General features: G+C 44.9%; 2 long non-coding RNA genes and 1 pseudogene across 7 annotated transcripts; all 3 read right to left on the bottom strand.

Moving 5' to 3' along the window:
* Window positions 1-2,766: 2,766 nt before the first annotated feature.
* Window positions 2,767-4,959, bottom strand: LOC102557532 (uncharacterized). Of its 6 annotated transcripts, none has more exons than XR_015625413.1 (3): window positions 4,783-4,959; window positions 3,253-4,215; window positions 2,767-2,942 (listed from the first exon to the last, which is right to left on the bottom strand). It is a non-coding gene; the product is annotated as an uncharacterized LOC102557532 (long non-coding RNA). The 6 variants fall into 6 exon arrangements; XR_015625409.1 differs by lacking the exon at window positions 4,783-4,959 and adding an exon at window positions 4,558-4,658; XR_015625410.1 differs by lacking the exon at window positions 4,783-4,959 and adding an exon at window positions 4,558-4,658 and having other exon boundaries at window positions 3,693-4,215.
* Window positions 6,617-7,497, bottom strand: Park7-ps1 (Parkinsonism associated deglycase, pseudogene 1; annotated as a pseudogene).
* Window positions 8,031-17,454, bottom strand: LOC148004732 (uncharacterized). Its single transcript, XR_015625408.1, has 3 exons — window positions 17,193-17,454; window positions 13,122-13,338; window positions 8,031-9,436 (listed from the first exon to the last, which is right to left on the bottom strand). It is a non-coding gene; the product is annotated as an uncharacterized LOC148004732 (long non-coding RNA).
* Between the last annotated feature and the right edge of the window lie 661 nt (window positions 17,455-18,115).

The following is an 18,115-nucleotide window of genomic DNA, read 5'->3' as shown; positions in this document are numbered from 1 at the left end:
CACATACTCTTTTGGTTCCAGATTTCAGCGAAGACGTATTCATCATGAATCTGACTTACTTTGCTTTACACATTTCTCTCTAGCATCTGTTTCCCAGCAGATGACAGGTTTCATCCTGACTGTCTCCCTGACCTGTCTATTCTGCACCTGCACCACATCTTCCTTATCCCTTTTCCAACGATGACACCTGGCTGCTCCCTAACAGGTTGTCATGAGCATTGCTGCAGTAGTCATGTGTACCATGTGCAGATCTGTCGGGCATGCATATGCCCAGGCTCGCTCCTCTACCTACGTGACAGTAGCTACCTACCACTGAGCTAAATCCCCAACCCTCTACTGTCAGCTCTTGAGGAGCAAAAGAAACCAGCTTCATCTGGTTTCCATAGAGGCTGCGCTGGTGCAAACGTCTACCAGTGTCTAAGGGACTGCACCACCTTGGGCCTCTTCAGAATTTACTTAAAGATGTATTTTAAGTTGGGTGTGGATGCCTGTGTGCTGGTGTGCACATGAGTGCAACAGGTGCCTGTGGGGACCACAAGAGGGCATCAGACTCCCTGGAGCTGGAGTTACAGATGGTGGGAACTGCCTGGCATGCAAGCTGAGAACCAAATTCAGGTCTTCTGTAAGGTCTGTGAATATCTAACACCTCAGCGGGGTCTCCAGCCTGGCTTTTTTTTTTTTTTTCAGATTTAAACATTGTGTTTTTTGCCTGTATGCATGTATGCATGCATGTGTGTATGTATGCATATCACATGCATGCTTTTTAAAAATTGTACTTTTATGGTTTCATGTTTCTTAAAATAGGACACATTTGTATATGTAATACAATGCTTCCATGTCTGGGAGGAAATGTCTCTCACAATTACTTTGGTTACTTTTGGTGGGGGAGGCTATTTCTCTTCATGTGATTTCCAGATGAACTTTAACATTATCTTTGTCTTCCTTTCTTTCTTTTTTTTTAAGTTTTATTTACTTATTTTATTTACATGAGTACACTGTTGCTGTCTTCAATGTAACAGAAGAGGGCCTCAAATCCCTAAAGGTAATGAGCCACCATGTGGTTGCTGGGAATTGAACTCAGGACCTCTGGAAGAGCAGTCAGTGCTCTTAACACTGAGCCACCTCTCCAGCCCCTCATGGTAAATTTCCTAACTGACATCTTTGTGTGCTTACCCTCCCTGATGAGTTCTCTCTAATTCTCTCTAATCCCTCCATATACTAATGGGGCAAACACAGTCTGAATTTACAATGGGTGGCACAAGACTTTTTCATCATCCCAGAATCCTTTGTTTCTTAGCTTGTTTCTTCCTCTCCACCATGCAGGAACCCTTTGCTCTGATTTATTTCAGATTAATTTTAACCATCCTAGAATTTTACATACATGGAATCATCACATATGCTTTCTCCCTTCTCCCTCCCTCCTTCCGTCCCTCTTCCCTTCCTTCTTCCTTCCCTCCCTCCCTCCCCTCTTTCTTTTGGATAGGTTGTCCTGGAACTCACGACGCCAGCTACCTCTGTTTCCTGAGGCCTAGCACTGAGCCTGCAAGCCACCCCGCAGTATGCCCTCTCTTAGTATCAGGTGCCTTCTACGTAAACGTCTGTGCATCTTAATCTTGCTTCCTGTACCGGTAACACCCTTTTCTTGCAGAGAGAATTGGGTGATGTAAATAGATCACGACTCGTTTGTACTTCTATGTGTAGTTATTGGCTTGTTCCTAGTAATCTGGTGTTGTAAACACACCTCATGAATACATGAGGGAGGTATTTTAGCTCGCACTGTCCATTATGGTGGGAGAGTTAGGTCGGCAGGAGCTTGATGGAGATGGCCACCGTTCTGCTCACCTTTTCAAGCTATGCATTGCAGGATCCCAGCTAGGGAATGGAGCCGCCCAATGTGGGCAAGTATTCCCTGTAGCTGGAAGTTTGCTACATTGTGGGTTCTTCTTTCTTCCACTTGTCTCCACTTGTTTTCTTCTACTCTTTCAACCTCCTAACACTAGATAGGAGAGAAAAAAGGATAGAAGGGAAAATCTATTATTTTTGTCATTTTCTGCTGATTGGGGGCAGCATTGTGTTCCTTGGGGCAAGTTTGAACTTTACCGTCAGAAGATCTAATTTCTTGTTTCTTTTTTGTGCATGACTACTTAAAAGACCACTTCACAAAACACAACCAACAGCAACCAACCACCAATCCAGCAACCTTCTCTCAGGGCCCTAGCATTTATCTATCCTCTGAAGAGTCCCCAGGATCACAAAGGTCACATGCTTGCGGCTGGTAAAATCCCATCCCTGCCAGAGCATGAGGCAAATCACAGTCACCTGCTGTAGACAGTGTAACAGCCCCACATCCCGCACCTGGGATTAAAGTGAAAACACATTCTTATACTCTTTCTGTGTTTTTCAAAGAAACCAAAATTCTCACTACACTTCCCACTTCAATTAAGGTGATTGAGTTGGTTATCCATGGCATGGCCAGAGATCTCACTCCCAGGTGATTCTAGGTTTTCATAAGTTGGCAGCTAACACTGGTCTCGCTCTTGTCATAGGAGCCAGGCAGAGCTGCCTGGGGGTTGCACAAAAAACACCTCAAGCTCTCCAGTGATGTAGGGATCTTCCAGTAACCCCCACTATACAGGCTGCCCTATCTTATACTATTACCCTGCGCCCCAGGCCCTCATTCTCAATAGATGTGGAACACCTAAGCCACACCCAAACCACTGATGGCACTGATGGCTGGGATGTGGCTGGTTTGGAGCAAGAATGAAATTTTATTTAATTTTAATATGTGTTTATTAGGGGTTGGGGAGAAGGCTGAGCGGTTAAGAGAACTGGCTGCTCTTCCGGAGGTCCCGATCTCAGTTCCCAGCAACCACATGGTAGCTTGCAACCTTCTTTCGTGAGATCTGATGTCCTCTTCTGGCCTGCAGATGGAGCGCTCATACCTGTAAAAAGAAATAAATTACACAATATATGTTTCCTAGCTACATAGCGGGGCAGTCCTCCTATTTGGCATCCAGAGGCCAGTCTTGGAATTACAGATGGGGCTCTATCAATTTATGGCTAAGAGGTGAAATGTAAGAACAAAGAGAAGATGGTTGTATATGACAGTGTGTCTGAGGAGGAACAATTGGAAAGAGGCCCCAAATGAGTGACATTCTGTGGGTTCCAAGAAGAGAGGTATCGGTTGATTGCATTAACTATCACTGGCTGATTCATTCAGATGACAACTGAAAATAGGCCTTTGACACTCACAGTGCTTCTGTGCTCTGAGGAAGCCTTGAGACTGGGAGGTGACCACTGAGGCTAGCACACGGGGTAAGGGGTGGGGTGGGGAGGGGGCAGAGCTTGACTCCAGTTTCTCCTTTGGTAACACCAATAAACGAAATGAGTTCTTAAGGTGAGAAATATTGCAATATCAATTCTTCTGAGTACTTCTGGGGATTTGAAGTGTGATGTGACATGTGCCACTTTCGGAAACTCACTCCTCCGAAACGTTATGGGAAGGCGTTGGAATCTTCACGACGCTTACGTCCTTATTAAAATGTTAACGCCTGAGTCAAATTGACGGGTTTTGAACCCGAAAGATCAAATAGTTCATTTAATCGTATTAACCAAATTGGTTTTAAACCAGCGGAATTATTTGCTGTGCTTAAGAAGTCATTATTCTCCAACCGAGTGGATAAATGGGTCACCTTGGGATTTGCAGCTGGAGTTTTCCTTTGTAACAGTGCACTGGGAACGGAGTCGTTTGTCCCAAAGAGACTCTCTCAGCAAAGGCTCACCAAACCTGTCTTGATTAATTTCTCAAAACCACACGAGGAGGTTTGCCAATTACGATTTCCAGGGTTGATTTGATCAGCCTCACACCGTTGCACGGTCTGCAGAAGTGGCTCCTTGGAGCTCTGACTGATCGAAATGGTTAAGAATCGCCTGGTGGAAATGATTTGCAACTTGAGCTTCTGTGGTTTAGACGGCCGCCATCTTTGAGGTTCTGGGCGTAGAATGCTCTCACCCAATTCTGGCAGCATTTCCGAAGGAGCAGGTGGGGAGCAGGCACTAAGTCTTTTTCTGCTGTCTGGAGGCAGAGTGACAGACAGAAGACACCAAAGCAACTGCAGACAGCACAGAGAACCCCCGGAGAACTATCAAGGTTTTTTTCTTTTTCTTCCCATTTCTGCAGCAGCTATGACATTACGACAGTAATGTAGTTGTGATCTGCAATTTCAGTATATACAGATGTTATATTACTCTATATTATAGCAAATTCTCTCTCTCTCTCTCTCTCTCTCTCTCTCTCTCTCTCTCTCTCTCTCTCTCTCGGGTTCCCCCCCCTCCCCGCCCCAGGCTCTTACTGTCTAAGCGGAACCATTGGCCCTTAGCATTAACATCAGCTAGCAGCTGGTTAGAAATACTAAAGCTACTAAGTCAGTGTGCTTCGATTCACACACAGACATCGAAGTTGAGAAGTACTCCTTGAAGGACCTTGGCAGCCCTAACGGAGTGGAGTCCTTTCCTGCTGCATATACTCCCCACCCCACCCCCACCCCCAATATTCACTTTAGAGCACAGAATACTTTGAGCTTCTGGACTCAGGGATCGTATGTAACCACTGGTCAACAGATGGTGTTAGCATTGGGTCTACGCTCCACCTACGCTCTGTTACCTGGCAACAGGTATGCTCCGTCCCACTGTTACCTGGCAACAGTCAGGTATACCCGGCTCACTACAAGAGGAGCCCTTTGTCCCTCCTGCTTGCACCTCCCGGCTCTCTTTTGCTCTTACCTTCCAACTCCTGCTCTCTCCTCTCATCCCTTTGCCCCGCCCCCACCACGTGCTCAGGGACGGCCTCTTACTTATCTATATTCTCTCTCTCTCTCTCTCTCTCTCTCTCTCTCTCTCTCTCTCTCTCTCTCTCTTTCTCTGCCTCTACTACCCTCTTGACTCCCCTCCCCATGCCCTAAATAAACTCTATTCTATACTATACCATTATGTGGCTGGTCCCTCAGGGGGAAGGGGTGTCTCAGCATTGGCTCCGCAGAGGCCCTCCCTTTCCTGACACCTCACCACACCTCCACCAAACTATCTCCTTTTCTCTTTATCTTTTTATAAACACTTCAGATGGGGGCTGGTCATCCTGGTGTTTTAAGGCTCCCACACGTGATTCAGGGGGTTTCAGGACTGAGGGTTCTACATCCTGTGGGTTCTCCTCCTTCCAAATGTGCCTTTTTAAACTATTATGGGGGTTTAGTACAATCTCTTTGCTGAACAAAGAAACTAGAGAGTTCTTTTCATTTCGTCATTAAGTAACTTTAGGAACAAGTTTCTTAAACTTTAGTCTCATGTTTTTACTCTTAGTTAAAGATGTGAGGGGGTAAACAGAAAACAAAGGGAGAGAGGTTTGGTTTTTATTCTTTATTAAGACGAGCTAACTGCTCTGATCAGCATGAAACAGTTTTAACTGTGAGGTTCAGAGGTCAGGAGAATAGAGGTAAGCTTATCAGGCAAAGCAGAGAAAAACCGGTAAAATAGGGAATTTAGATAAACAACGAGTACCCTTTCTATTCAATGATTTAGTGTTTTATCAGATGGAGAGGCTCTACTCTATTGCAGGCTGGCCTCGAACTGAACTGTGTAGCCTGGGTTGTTCTCAAACTTGGCATCTTGCTGCCTCACAGTCCCAAGTAGCTGGACACGTACCGCCAAATCTGGATTAACTTATAATTAGTATTATTTCTAAAGACAGGTCTCTCCATGTAGCCCTGACTATCCTGGAACTCCTTATGTAGATCAAGTTTGTCTGGAATTCCCAGAGATCCACCTGCCTCTGTCTCTTGAGTGCTCGGATTAAAGACTTGTTCAGTCAGGGCTGGCAACTTTGTATTCTTTTTTTTTTTTAAAGATTAAAAAAAATTTCTTTATATTCTATGTTGTGCCGGCTAGTCTTATGTCAACTTGACACAAGCTAGAGTTATCTGAAAGGAGGACCTTCAGGGGAGAAGATGCCTCCATAAGACCTGGCTTTTGGATATTTTCTCAACTACTGACTGATGTGGAAGGGCCCATCTCATTATGAGTAGTGTCATTGCTGGGCTGGTGGTTCTGTGTTGTACCAGAAATTAGGCTAAGCAAACCATGATGAGAAAGTCAGTAAGAAGCACCCCTCCACGGCCTCTGCATCAGCTCCTGCCCCCAGGTTCTACCCTGTTTGAGTTCTTTAGTGATGAACACTGATATAGAAATATAAGCCAAATAAACCCTTTCCTCCCCAATCTGCGTTTTGGTCATGGTGTTTCACCTCAGCAAGAGAAACCCTAAGACGTGTATTGTGTTTGCAGCATGTATGCACACAGTATTCATACATTTCCCACAGAGGTCATCAGATCTCCCTGGAACTAGAGCTACAGACAGTTGTGAGCCTCCTTGAGGACACTGGGAAAAGAGCCTGGAACCTCTCTCTGTAAGAGCAGCAAATGCTCTAAACTGCTGAGCCACCTCTCCAGCCCCAACTCTCTCTCTCTCTCTCTCTCTCTCTCTCTCTCTCTCTCTCTCTCCCTGTCTCTCTGTCTCTCTGTCTCTGTGTCTGTCTGTCTGTCTGTCTGTCTGTCTGTCTCTCTCAGAACTTGGTGAACTGTTTATTCTACTAGCAAGGTTCAGAAATGTACGGATCTAGGGTGAGACTCCCGTGTAGCAGCTACTTCGCATGCTACTTCCCATGTGGACACACTTGTGGACTTCCAATGCCTGCTCAACCTTGGGGTCCAGGGCTTGGGCTCTAGTCTTTTAGAACAAGTGGTGCCTTTACTTGGTCAGCTACCTGCTTGCCGCTGAGTACCTCCACAATGGCCAGCCCAAACTTGAAGCTGGTCCCAGGCTCACGGCTGGTGAGGATCAGGCCACCCTCTCCATGGGGCTCTCTGAGTAGCTGTGGAGACTGTCGTCCATCATTTTGTCCTTAGCCAGTGGGTGTGTTGTAACCTTGCCTCCAAAACCTACTTTGTGAGCCAACAGAGTCGTAGGACCCGCACAGACGTCAGCTATGAGGCCCTTACTGCTCTCTTGCTCCTTGAGGAGCTCCTTCACCATAGCCAACTCAGATAAATTCTGTGCACCCAGATTTCCTCCTGGAAGAACAACCACATCGTATGATCCCTACGTTTTTTGTGTCTCCAGACTGGTGCCCAGACAAATCATTACTTCATAGCTACACTGTACAGGGGTCCTTCCCAGCCAAGCCTACAACAGTGACTTTTTTTTTCTTTTTTTTTTGGAGCTGGGGACCGAACCCAGGGCCTTGTGCTTACTAGGCAAGCGCTCTACCACTGAACCAAATCCCCAACCCCACAGCAGTGACTTTAATCCCAGTTCACTGCACGACATCCACAGGAATCATTGTCTCTCCTCTGTTCCTTTGGCTAGGATGACCAGAGCTCTTTTGGAAGCCATTTCTATTTCTTAAAGACCAGCTCAGTCACACAGATTTGTACACAGCACGCATGCTCACCACCCGTGCTGAGTGCGCACCGTTCCCTACCTTTATAAACAAAGATTTACTTAATTTACTTCATGTGTGAGTACACTGTCAGTGTCTTCAGACACACCAGAAGAGGGCACCAGGTCCCTTTACAGATAGTTGTGAGCCACCATGTGGTTGCTGAACTCAGGACCTCTGGAAGAGCAGTCAGTGCTCTTAACCGCTGAGCCATCTCTTCAGCCCTTGCCCCCAACTTCCTATTTTTTTTTTTTTTTTTTGGTTCTTTTTTTTCCGGAGCTGGGGACCGAACCCAGGGCCTTGCGCTTCCTAGGCAAGCGCTCTACCACTGAGCTAAATCCCCAACCCCCCAACTTCCTATTTTTAATAATAAGCTGTACTTATTGTAACCAGGTTCTATAAAAACACACGGGGCATGTTTGTAAACATTGAACCTGGAAATCTTGAGAAATAAGTCACGGAAACATGAAGACTAAAAAGTCTATGTAATGATTAAAATTCGAACCTTATATGATGTGCCATCAGGATACCCACATAAAATACCTTCGATGGGACATTTTATTTATTTATTTTGAAGGGGCAGGATCACAGTCACACATGACCTCAGCTATATCCTCAAAGTCAGAAACATTTCAGGCCCATCCTTCCCCCACCATCTCCCAAGCTGCTAGGATTATAGGCATGGGCCATTACACCCAGTCAGGACATTTTATTCTTTAAAGAATAGTATATATGCCATGGTCTCAACCCAGCAAGAAATCTGAGTACTTTTGTTGACGAAATCTCTCTGAGATGAGGGTGAAACTCAAAGAAAGTTTATGCATGCGTTTTTCCACTTGTTATGTGCAAATCAAACCAAACCGATAACATTCCCCAGTATTTAAAGAGGAAAAGAACAGAAAAGGACCGCGTGGGTTGTTGAAAGCGCTGTCCAGCAGCAGAGGGCGCACGCGCACCACCGATGAGCTTCCAGTCACACCCGACCCGGTCATTTTCGCAGTACTCTGTGCAGCTCAGGTTTTATTTAAATATTTATTTGAATCAACTTTGGCATGCAGCGGTGCAAAAACAGATTAGAAATTAAATGCAGGTCTAGTGCACTCTCCAGCGTCTGCATTTCCCTAAATGATATATTGCTTTTTGCCTAAGCTCCTTGATTTAGGAAGTCCTTCAGCTCGTTTTTTTGGCATCTGGAAGTTCTGTGCTCTCTTGTTTGTGCTTAGATCCTGGTGTTTTTTTCGAATCTTCCACTGTGTGAGAGAGGCAGGGGTGGGTGGAGATTTATCAAGGTAAGGAAGCAAAAGTCCCAGACAAGGTGGGATTGCCAGCTGGGCTGACTTGGCTCCGGATTGACAGCTGGAGTCAAACATGACAGTTCTGTTCCCAGGTGCAAAGCCATACAGAGTGTCTGAGAGTGGTGAGAGTCGAGATCACGCACACACACACACACACACACACACACACACACACACACACACACACACACTACTAGTACTCAGTCCATACAATTTTTTTTTTTTCCTGTATGCTGTATGTTGTCGATGATTTCAGGGCCTGATCACCTGGCATTGGATAACCAGTTGTGAGCTTTTTTCCTTGGGGAAGATGATTTCTTTGGCTTTCAGTATTCCCGGTTACCAGTCTTTCTTTGTGGTTGAGGTCCTATGAGTTTCTTCCTTCCACATCAGCATGGCCATTGCTGTCACTCTTACTAGGCAGCCATGTTGTTGAGACTTTATGGGCACAGCCCCTCTGGTATTTCTAGGAGACACAAAACCCCAGAAAACTTCTGCTGTCTGGCCCTTCTGATCTTTGCATCTCTTCTGCAGTGATCTCTGAGGCTTAGTGCTGGAATTGTGATGTGGAGATATGAGCTAGAACTAGACACAGTCGGGTCTCTTGTTCTCTTCGTCTTGATCAGTTGTAGTTTTCTGTAATGTTCTCCATCTGTTACAGCAAAGAGAAGTTTCTTTGATGAGGGGTGAGAGCTGCACTTGTCTTATGGGCATGAGAATAAGGGCTTTTTCAGTGCATTAGAATCCAGTAGGCTCAAAATGAATGGTCATTTTGTCTTTGTTTTCTTTTGAAACAGAGACTAGCTGTGTATTCAGACCTGTTACTAATTCACGATCCTCCTGCCTCAGTCTTGTGAGTGCTTTTGTAGCAGACATACCTCACTACGCCCAGCATTTTGTGGTCTGTTGTAGGCTGAAACCTTGTCCGGCAGTGTTTGACTGTATGACTTGGGGCCTGGCTGTATTTGACTTCATTTCAGTCACATAACAACCTGATTAAGGAGTTGCTGTTTCTGCCTGTGTGACAGGTCAAAAGAACCATAAATCTAAGACAGTATTCTCATAAGCAAGGCATATTCATTAAATATCCGTTTGACATATTACTTTCTAAACTTGATTCTGAAAGATGTTGCTTTTCAAAGTGTGATACATCTCATCAATTTTGGAAAAAGGTGCAAACTTTAACCCTTTCCTGGGAGTTTACAATGCACAACAATGTTTTCTTAAGAAATTCTACTGCCAGCCGGGTGGTGGTGACACACGTGTTTAATCCCAGCATTCAGGAGGTAGAGGCAGGCGGACCTCTGAGTTCAGGTCCATCCTGGTCTACAGAGTGAGTTCAGGACAGCCAGGGCTATGCAGTAAGACCCCGTGCCGACTGCTCCACAAAAAAGAAAAAACCTACAGCAGTGAGATACATAATTAATCCCACACAATTTATATTTCCCAAACGTATTTGATTAAAGGATCCTTATTCCCTACCAATTTTTCTTTTTATTAACATATATTAGTTGTACAAAACAATGGGTTTCCCTGTGACATTTTCAAGCACGAAAGTTATGTGCTTTACCACCCTCCCTCAGGGCCCTCTCTCCCTCCTCTTGGTGTCTTTCCTGCTTTTAAACAATCTTCCTTACACTTTTATGTCATAACAAGTAAAATTGGATTCTGCATTTGTCTTCCCGAGTCTATCTTACTTCAATTAACATGCTGTCCAGTTCCATCTATTTTCCTATACATGATATAAGTTTGTTTTTCTTTATGGGTGCATAAAACTACATCATGGATCCACTCTACTTATCTTTATTTATCTATTGATAGATATCTGGGTTGATCCCATAACTTGGCTACTGTGAATAGTACCACAATACAAACGGGCATACAAGCATGCCTAGAATATGCTGCCTTGGCTCCCATTAGCATCCGAGGAAAAGGAGCCTTCAGCATCTTAGGATCTAAGATACCACACGGTACCTCTGTGTTTGGTTTTGCCTCTTCCTTTTGTTTTTAATAGAGCAGCCATTAATACTGCAAAGTGTGTATCTTCTGCAGAGTATGTGTTGAGAACCATGGATCTGATGATTAAAGATGTGAGTTACGTTTCTCCGTAGTAGCTCATTATAAGCATCATGGTTAGAGGACACGTGTTCATCTCCTTGAGTTTACAGGCATTAGGATAGGACCCAGAGTTGTGAGATAAGTTCTATTTCAGAGAGAGGAATTTTCAGTTTAAATGAGGAGGAAAATCTGCCTCAGGTTTGAATGGGAGCAGGGTTTTAGTTCCCGTAGTATTGTTTCAGCATTTTTCAAAATAGTATAGTGACAACAGATAATTGTTTCTACTGATCTTTTTCTTTTTATTTGTTTTTTAAAATATTTGGACTGGAGAGATGGCTCAGCGGTTAAGAGCACCCGACTGTTCTTCCAGAGGTCCTGAGTTCAATTCCCAGCAACCACATGGTGGCTCACAACCATCTGTAAAGAGATCCGATGCCCTCTTCTGGTGTATCTAATGACAGCTATAGTGTACTTATATATAATAAATAAATAAATCTTTAAAAAAAAAATATTTTACACAAAAAATTTATTTTGTGTATGAGTACACTGTAGCTGTCTTCAGACACACCAGAAGAGGGCATCGGATCCCATTACAGATGGCTGTGAGCCTCCATGTGGGTGCTGGGAATTGAACTCAGGACCTCTGGAGGAGCAGCCAGTGCTCTTAACCACTGAGCTGTCTCTCCAGACCCTCTACTGGTTTCTTAATGTGTCTCTCACCTATTGAACAATTAGTATTTTCTTTAATGAATCCAGTGTCACCCGGCTGCTGTGAAGAAGGGGAAACACAAACACTGGATCATTGGGAATCACATCCCAGGGTGCTGGCTTTTGTCCTTTAACACAGATGCACATAAATGCACACAACTTCATAACATCAGCTCATCGTGTCCTTGTGCCGCATGCCACACAAAGAAAGAAAACCAGGGCTGTGCTCGTTCTTCTTGAAAGGATTAGTGTTTATTATGACTATGTGAAGGCACAACCAGCTTTCTGTAGATTTTGGGGGTGGGATTTGGGTCATTAGGTTTGCATGACAAATCCTTTACTGGCTGAGTCATCTCGCCAGCCCAGTGTGGGGGCATTCTTGTCAGAAGATTGGTCAATGGATTTTGAGTTTAAAGAGCAGACAATCGTAGGCAGTTTATAGTAGTATTGATGGCTTGCAAGTTGCCACTACCCAGAAGTCCTTTTGTGCTGGCTAGTCTTATGCCAACTTGACCCACAAACTAGATGTATCTGAAAGGAGGGAACCTCAGCTGAGGAAATGCCTCCATAAAATCCAACTGTTGGGTGTTTCTTTTCTTTTCTTTTTTTTTTTTTTTCTCAGAGCTGGGGACCGAACCCAGGGCCTTGACAGGGCCTTGCGCTTGCTAGGCAAGCGCTCTACCACTGAGCTAAATCCCCAACCCTGTTGGGTGTTTTCTTACTTAGCCCATTGTGGGTAGGGTCATCCCTGGGCCAGTGGTTCTGGGCTTTTAAGAAAGCAGGCAGCAAGCCAGGAGAAGAAAGCCAGTAAGAACCCCTCCATGGCCTCTGTATCCGCTTCTGCTTCTAGGTTCCTGCCCTGTCTGAGTCCCTGTCCTGACTTCCTTAGGTAATGAACAGCAATATGGATGTGTAAGCCAAATAAACCCCTTCCTCCCCAATGTGCTTTTTGGCCATGGTGTTTTCACAGCAATAAAACCCCAAACTAAGACACTTTTCTTCTCCAGAGCTGTGCTGATGTTCATCTTATTCTGGTACCTTTTTCCTCAAGATTTTCTTTTTCTTCTCCTTTCTTTCTTCCTTTCTTCCTTTCTTTCTTTCTTTCTTTCTTTCTTTCTTTCTTTCTTTCTTTCTTTTTCCTTCTTTCTTTTTTTTTGGCTGCCTGGAAGCTTGCAGTCTCCTTGCCTGCTTATGCCTAGCATGAGGATTACAGATGTGAGCGCCATGCCTAACAATGGAGCATATTACCTGCCCCAGGAAGTGAAACTAAGTCATTGTTAAATTGTTGATAGAAGAGTTAGAAATGAAACATTTGGCTGTTTGACTGAGCAAAAGGACTTGCTGAGAATCATGAGCAGCCCTCTGGGTGACTCAGTTCTGAAATAGTTTTCTCCAGTATTCATGTGAATTCTGTAACAACAGCATAAAGGGTTTCCCCTCATGACCAACCTCACTTAAGCCCACCTCTCACTTGGCCCAGCGTCTCTTGGAAGCAGGGTTGGTGGTGGAAGAGGCCAAGGGGATGCTCTGTCTCTGTAAGTATCTCGCACATTGCCATCTGTCATGCTCACCTTGTCTGTGCTTCTCTCTGTCAGGGCATCATCCTTCCTGTGGAGCCAGCAGCCCTTATTGATCCAGTCACAGATAACTGAGCAGTCTAGAAGTAATAGGAGACCGATGGCAAATTGTGTCTTTCCACATCCGACGATGATGAGTTACCTTGGATCTTTCAGAAGCTAGTTTCGGAATAATGGTAACCCAAAATCCAACAGAAGGGAGTCACTTCCCCTGTAATGCAGTTGTGATTAAGAATGATTATTTTGTCTTTGTCAATGTTAATAACACCTAATCCTTAATCCTCCTTATGAGATTTGCTTTAATATCTAGAAATAGTGGAGTTTCCTGAAACTCCACTTGCTATGCTAGGGCTGAAACGTGCTTGCTGTGAAACCAGAAACTCACTAGAGATTGTGGAGGGTATCCACATGGGAATTTCTCTATGAAATTGGAATTGGGTCATAATGTTACCTTTGGATAGTATTCTAGGGGAATAGGACATACATCTGACTGTATAAAGAGTAATTTATGTCCTGGCCCAATTGTTAGCACTATTCTGCCTTGGTATCTTTGCATTTTAAGTAAGCACATTGTTATTAACTTAGTTTTGGTTGTTTTGAGACAGGATCTCACTATACATGCTTGGCTGGCTTGAAGCTCACTATAAAGACCAGGCTGGCTTCCAGTTTGCAGAGATCTGCCTGCCTCCGCCTCCTGAGTGCTGGGATTAAAGGCACGCACCACCACGCTGGACTTATATTTTGAGTAAGCACACGTAATCCTGGAAAAATTAGTTAATTCATTATTTTATTTCCATTTTTCACATTAAAATGTTGGGAATGCAAGATTAAGAACCTGGGAAAGCAGCAAAAGGAAGGGATCCCGTAAGCCTCTGGTGAAGCTGCCACTTATGGGCCACTCATAAGACTCAGAACCGATAGAGTCTGGTCAGGGTCACTTGGGCCACCTGAGAGTCTATCATCTCTCGCTTATGACAGAGGCTAATGTCTTTAATACCTTTAACGCCTGTTACGGCAGAAAATCCTCGCCAGACTCAAGGAACAGAAAACTTTAACGTATGGAATGACTTCCACAAATATTTACTGAGAACCAGCACCCTCTGAAGCAGTGGGATTCTAACAAGATGGATGGATCTCAGCCTCCCTAGAGCTTATTGTCCAGTGGAAATAAAGACAATGGACAAGCAAACAAAGAGCCCATGAAGAGAATAAGACAGAGTAATGCGATTGAGAATGTGGGGCACCGGAAGTGGAGGGCACTGGAGCGGATGTTGAAGCGGTGAGGAAGTTAGCGTCCCGGATATTGGAAACACACGCCAGGAGGGGTGAGTGAAGTAACAGCAGGGACTGTGGTAGCTGTATCCTGGGGAGTGAGGAGGAAAGGGAGCGGAGGCAGCAAGGACTGGCTGCTGCGAAGATGATGTAAGGACCCGGCGAGGAGGTCAAATGCTATTCTAATAGAAACTGGGAACACAACTCCGTGGACAAGAATGAAGAGCTTCCGCGCTACTTCAGGTGAGCCATGAAACAGTAGAGGTGGAAAGAAATTGTTGATTGTAACATACATTTTGGAGCACCAAAGAGATTTACTGATGCGTTCTAAATGGGGATGGAGGGAACATGGTTTTGTTTCTTTGAGACAGGTTATCATTCTGGAGGCCAAGTTAGCCTAGAACTCACTACACAGCCCAGGGAGGCCTTGAATTTGTGCAATCCTCTTGTCTCAGCCTGTTGGAGATTGCGGATGTAAGCTGCCACAGCCAAGAGTTGTCTTGAGAAATTACCGGAACAGGAAGAGAGAAGTTCTGCGTTGCGATCAGACGTGGTTGCTTTCTGGTGCGTGTTGGACGTGAGCACATTGACCCCAGGTGTGTCAGAGTGGAAGACTCAAGTGCGGGCATTGTTTGTGCTTGGGTAATATTTGAGGATCAGGAGCTGAACCAGTTGGTCCAGGGACAGCGTACTGATACCAGGGGAGGTAGTCCCAAACTGTGTTCCAAAGTGGAGACTGGCAGGAGGAGGAACCAGTAAGAGAGGCAAAGAAGGGACAGCCAGGACCAGGGGAGAGGGAGTGTGGGGCCATGGAAACAGGAGAAACTGTCTGGGGAAGTGTTTGTTATGGTCGAGAGGATAAGCAAGATGAGAACAGAGAGGTGGGTAAGGATGCTTGTGTGTCCTTGAAAAGAGGGAGGACCACGCCTGGCATAATTAAGGTGACGAGGCAACGCTCTTGTCTTCAGAGAAGTACAATGTTGTCAAGCAACAAAACCAGTGCTAAGTAGAACTTCATTTTGTGGCTGCACTTAACTTCTGGGAACGCTCGCGTTTCCATGGAAACCAAGAATTATTCCATGGAATAATATTATCTTTAGCTTCAAGGGTACCCAGAGGTCGGGTAGTCTAAATTCTCACCTTAGCCCTTCCAGCACGAGCTGACACATGCTCACATTTGCACAAACATTTCCAGACACAGAAGATCACCCCATGGGATGTGCTGTGGTTGGCTGGCTTTGGGCAGTTTTTTTTTAAAAAAAAAAAGTCTTTCACAGTCAAGAAGAGACTCAGTCACCAACTCAAGGCAGGAGAGGCTCAGGGAGCTGCTAAGTAGGCTGGAGAGCACAGAAGGAAGGGGGAGTAAGGTTCAGGGGAGCTGAACTGGTCACGCGCTGGTTTCCTTCGTTGTCCAATAGATGCAGTTTGTGATTAGCTGGCGCTCAGCTGCTTCTGATTGGCTGGGACTCAACTCTCCGTTAGACCGTTAAGTATGAATTTTCCAGTTTGTTTATAAACTGAGTTTGGTAGCCTCAAGTCGATTTTAATTTGCCAGGCTGCTTTGGCAGTATCCAGGAGTTTATGGTACCAAGATTGTGTGTATGCGTGTGTGTGTGTGTGTGTGTGTGTGTGTGTGTGTGTGTGCGCGCGCGCGTATACACACACACACACACACACACACACGCAAACACTCGTGGGTATGTCCACATTCATGTGGAGGTCAGAGGACCTTGATTTGTTTGTTTGTTTGTTTGTTTATTTATTTATTTTGAGGCAGGGTGTCTCAATTTAGTCCTAGAACTCGATATATAGACAGGGCTAGCCTTTAGCTCACAAAGATCCTCCTGCTTTTGCCTCCCAAGTGTTGGGATCAAAGATGTGCACCACAATTCAAGCACACCCTGAGTTTTGGCAAACAACAACTTCTTTCTTTCTTTCTTTCTTTCTTTCTTTCTTTCTTTCTTTCTTTCTTCCTTCTCTCTCTCTTTCTTCTTCCTCTTCCTCTTCCTCTTCCTCCTCCTCTTCCTCCTCCTCCTCCTCCTCCTCCTCCTCTTCTTCCTCCTCCTCCTCCTCCTCCTCCTCCTCCTCCTCCTCCTCCTCCTCTTCTTCTTCTTCTTCTTCTTCTTCTTTTCTTCTTTTTTTGAGACCAACTCTTTTACCTCTGGTCAGGTTAATTGGCAAATAGGACTCAGGAATCTCAGGAATCTACTTTTCTCTACCTACATAACTCTGGGAATTGAACCCATGCCCTACAATCCTTTACTGCCTGAGAGTTCTCTCTAGTTTATGTCAGAATATTTTTAACGAGCGTTTACTTCCTCCTTCCCCCTCCTCCTTTTCCTCCTCCTCTCACCTCTCTTTCTTGTGAGGAGGTCGTATAGTAGAAAGACCCTGGGCTTTAAGTCAGATTTATAAGTGTTTGTTTTAAATCTTTGGCCCCTGGATCTGTTTAACATCAGGCAACTTTTAGTCTTAGAGTCTCTTGATTGGTGAAAGGAAGCAAATAACCTTAGTTACCTTTTTCACAGAACTATTCTGGACATGCAGTGAGATGACCTGTTTGAAACACTCATCAGGTACCCTGTACAGGACAGACACAGTCTGTGGTGACCTGTCCCAGGAGTGCTGGGAGGTTTCTCTGGAAAATGTTCTCTGCCAACACCCCCACCCCTCACCCTTCATACCTCTAGCTGTCCAGTTCTCCTCTTATACCTTTAGCACAGGGTTCTGGTCATTTACTGATCTGATCTATTGCTCTTTATCCTGGATGATAAACCCCAGGAAGGTTCTTACCTTTAGGGAGGTGAAGCAGCTACATGATGAATGGTGTTTGCGCAGTCAAAGGGAAGCTCCTTCAGCGTCATCTGAAGGTCTTGGGTGGTTTACTGACCCCCTCTGAGCCTTCTTTCCTCAGATGAAGAATGGTTAGGTTTGGTATGGCAGAAGTGGGAGGGAGTTAGAGATACAGTTCTGAGGAAGTTCTTGAGCCAGTGCCTGGCAGATGGACAGGGCTCTAAATGTCACAGGATTATCCCTGAAGGGAGTTAGCTTGTGGATGAGGAGACAAAGTGCCTTAGCAGATGACATGGGTTATCACCTGGTTGGATACACACACTTTAGATAATGTCATTTCCCAGAACCTGGACATGTAATCTCAGAAGTCATATGTAAAACATGATAATTACAGAAGTTTGGAAATTTAGAATTCTATGAATCAGAAGGGAAAGTTCTGACTGGGACTTTTCTCCAGTGCTCCCCCCCCCCCCCCCGTTGAGCTTGGCGTGTAGAATTTATTGATTTTTTTTTTAAGACTAAAATAACCAGGGGACTGGAGAGATGGCTCAGCAGTTAAGAGCACTGGCTATTCTTCCAGAGGTCCTGAGTTCAGTTCCCAGCAACAACATGGTGGTTCACAATCATCTGTAATGGGATCTGATGTCCTCTGCTGGTGTGTCTGAAGACAGCTACACTGTACTCATATAAATAAAAATTAATAAAAGAAAAAACTAAAATTACAAATTTTGTTGGAATGGGTTCATGTTTGTGGACATCCACAAAGGCTTACAAGCGGTTGTGAGCTGCCAGTTGTGGGTGCTGGGAACAAACTTGGGTCTTCTGAAAGGGCAGCAAGGTCTCTCACTCCTGAACCATTGAGCCTGTATTGTTCACACACTTTGTGGTTGAAGATCTAACCTCAGACTGAGTTGACAAAACTC

Source organism: Rattus norvegicus, chromosome 7 (genome assembly GCF_021556685.1).
Source record: "Rattus norvegicus strain SHRSP/BbbUtx chromosome 7, alternate assembly SHRSP_T2T, whole genome shotgun sequence".
Lineage (NCBI taxonomy): Eukaryota > Metazoa > Chordata > Mammalia > Rodentia > Muridae > Rattus > Rattus norvegicus.
The sequence above is the reverse complement of the archived record's forward strand: the minus strand, read 5'-3'. Positions and strand labels throughout refer to the sequence as shown.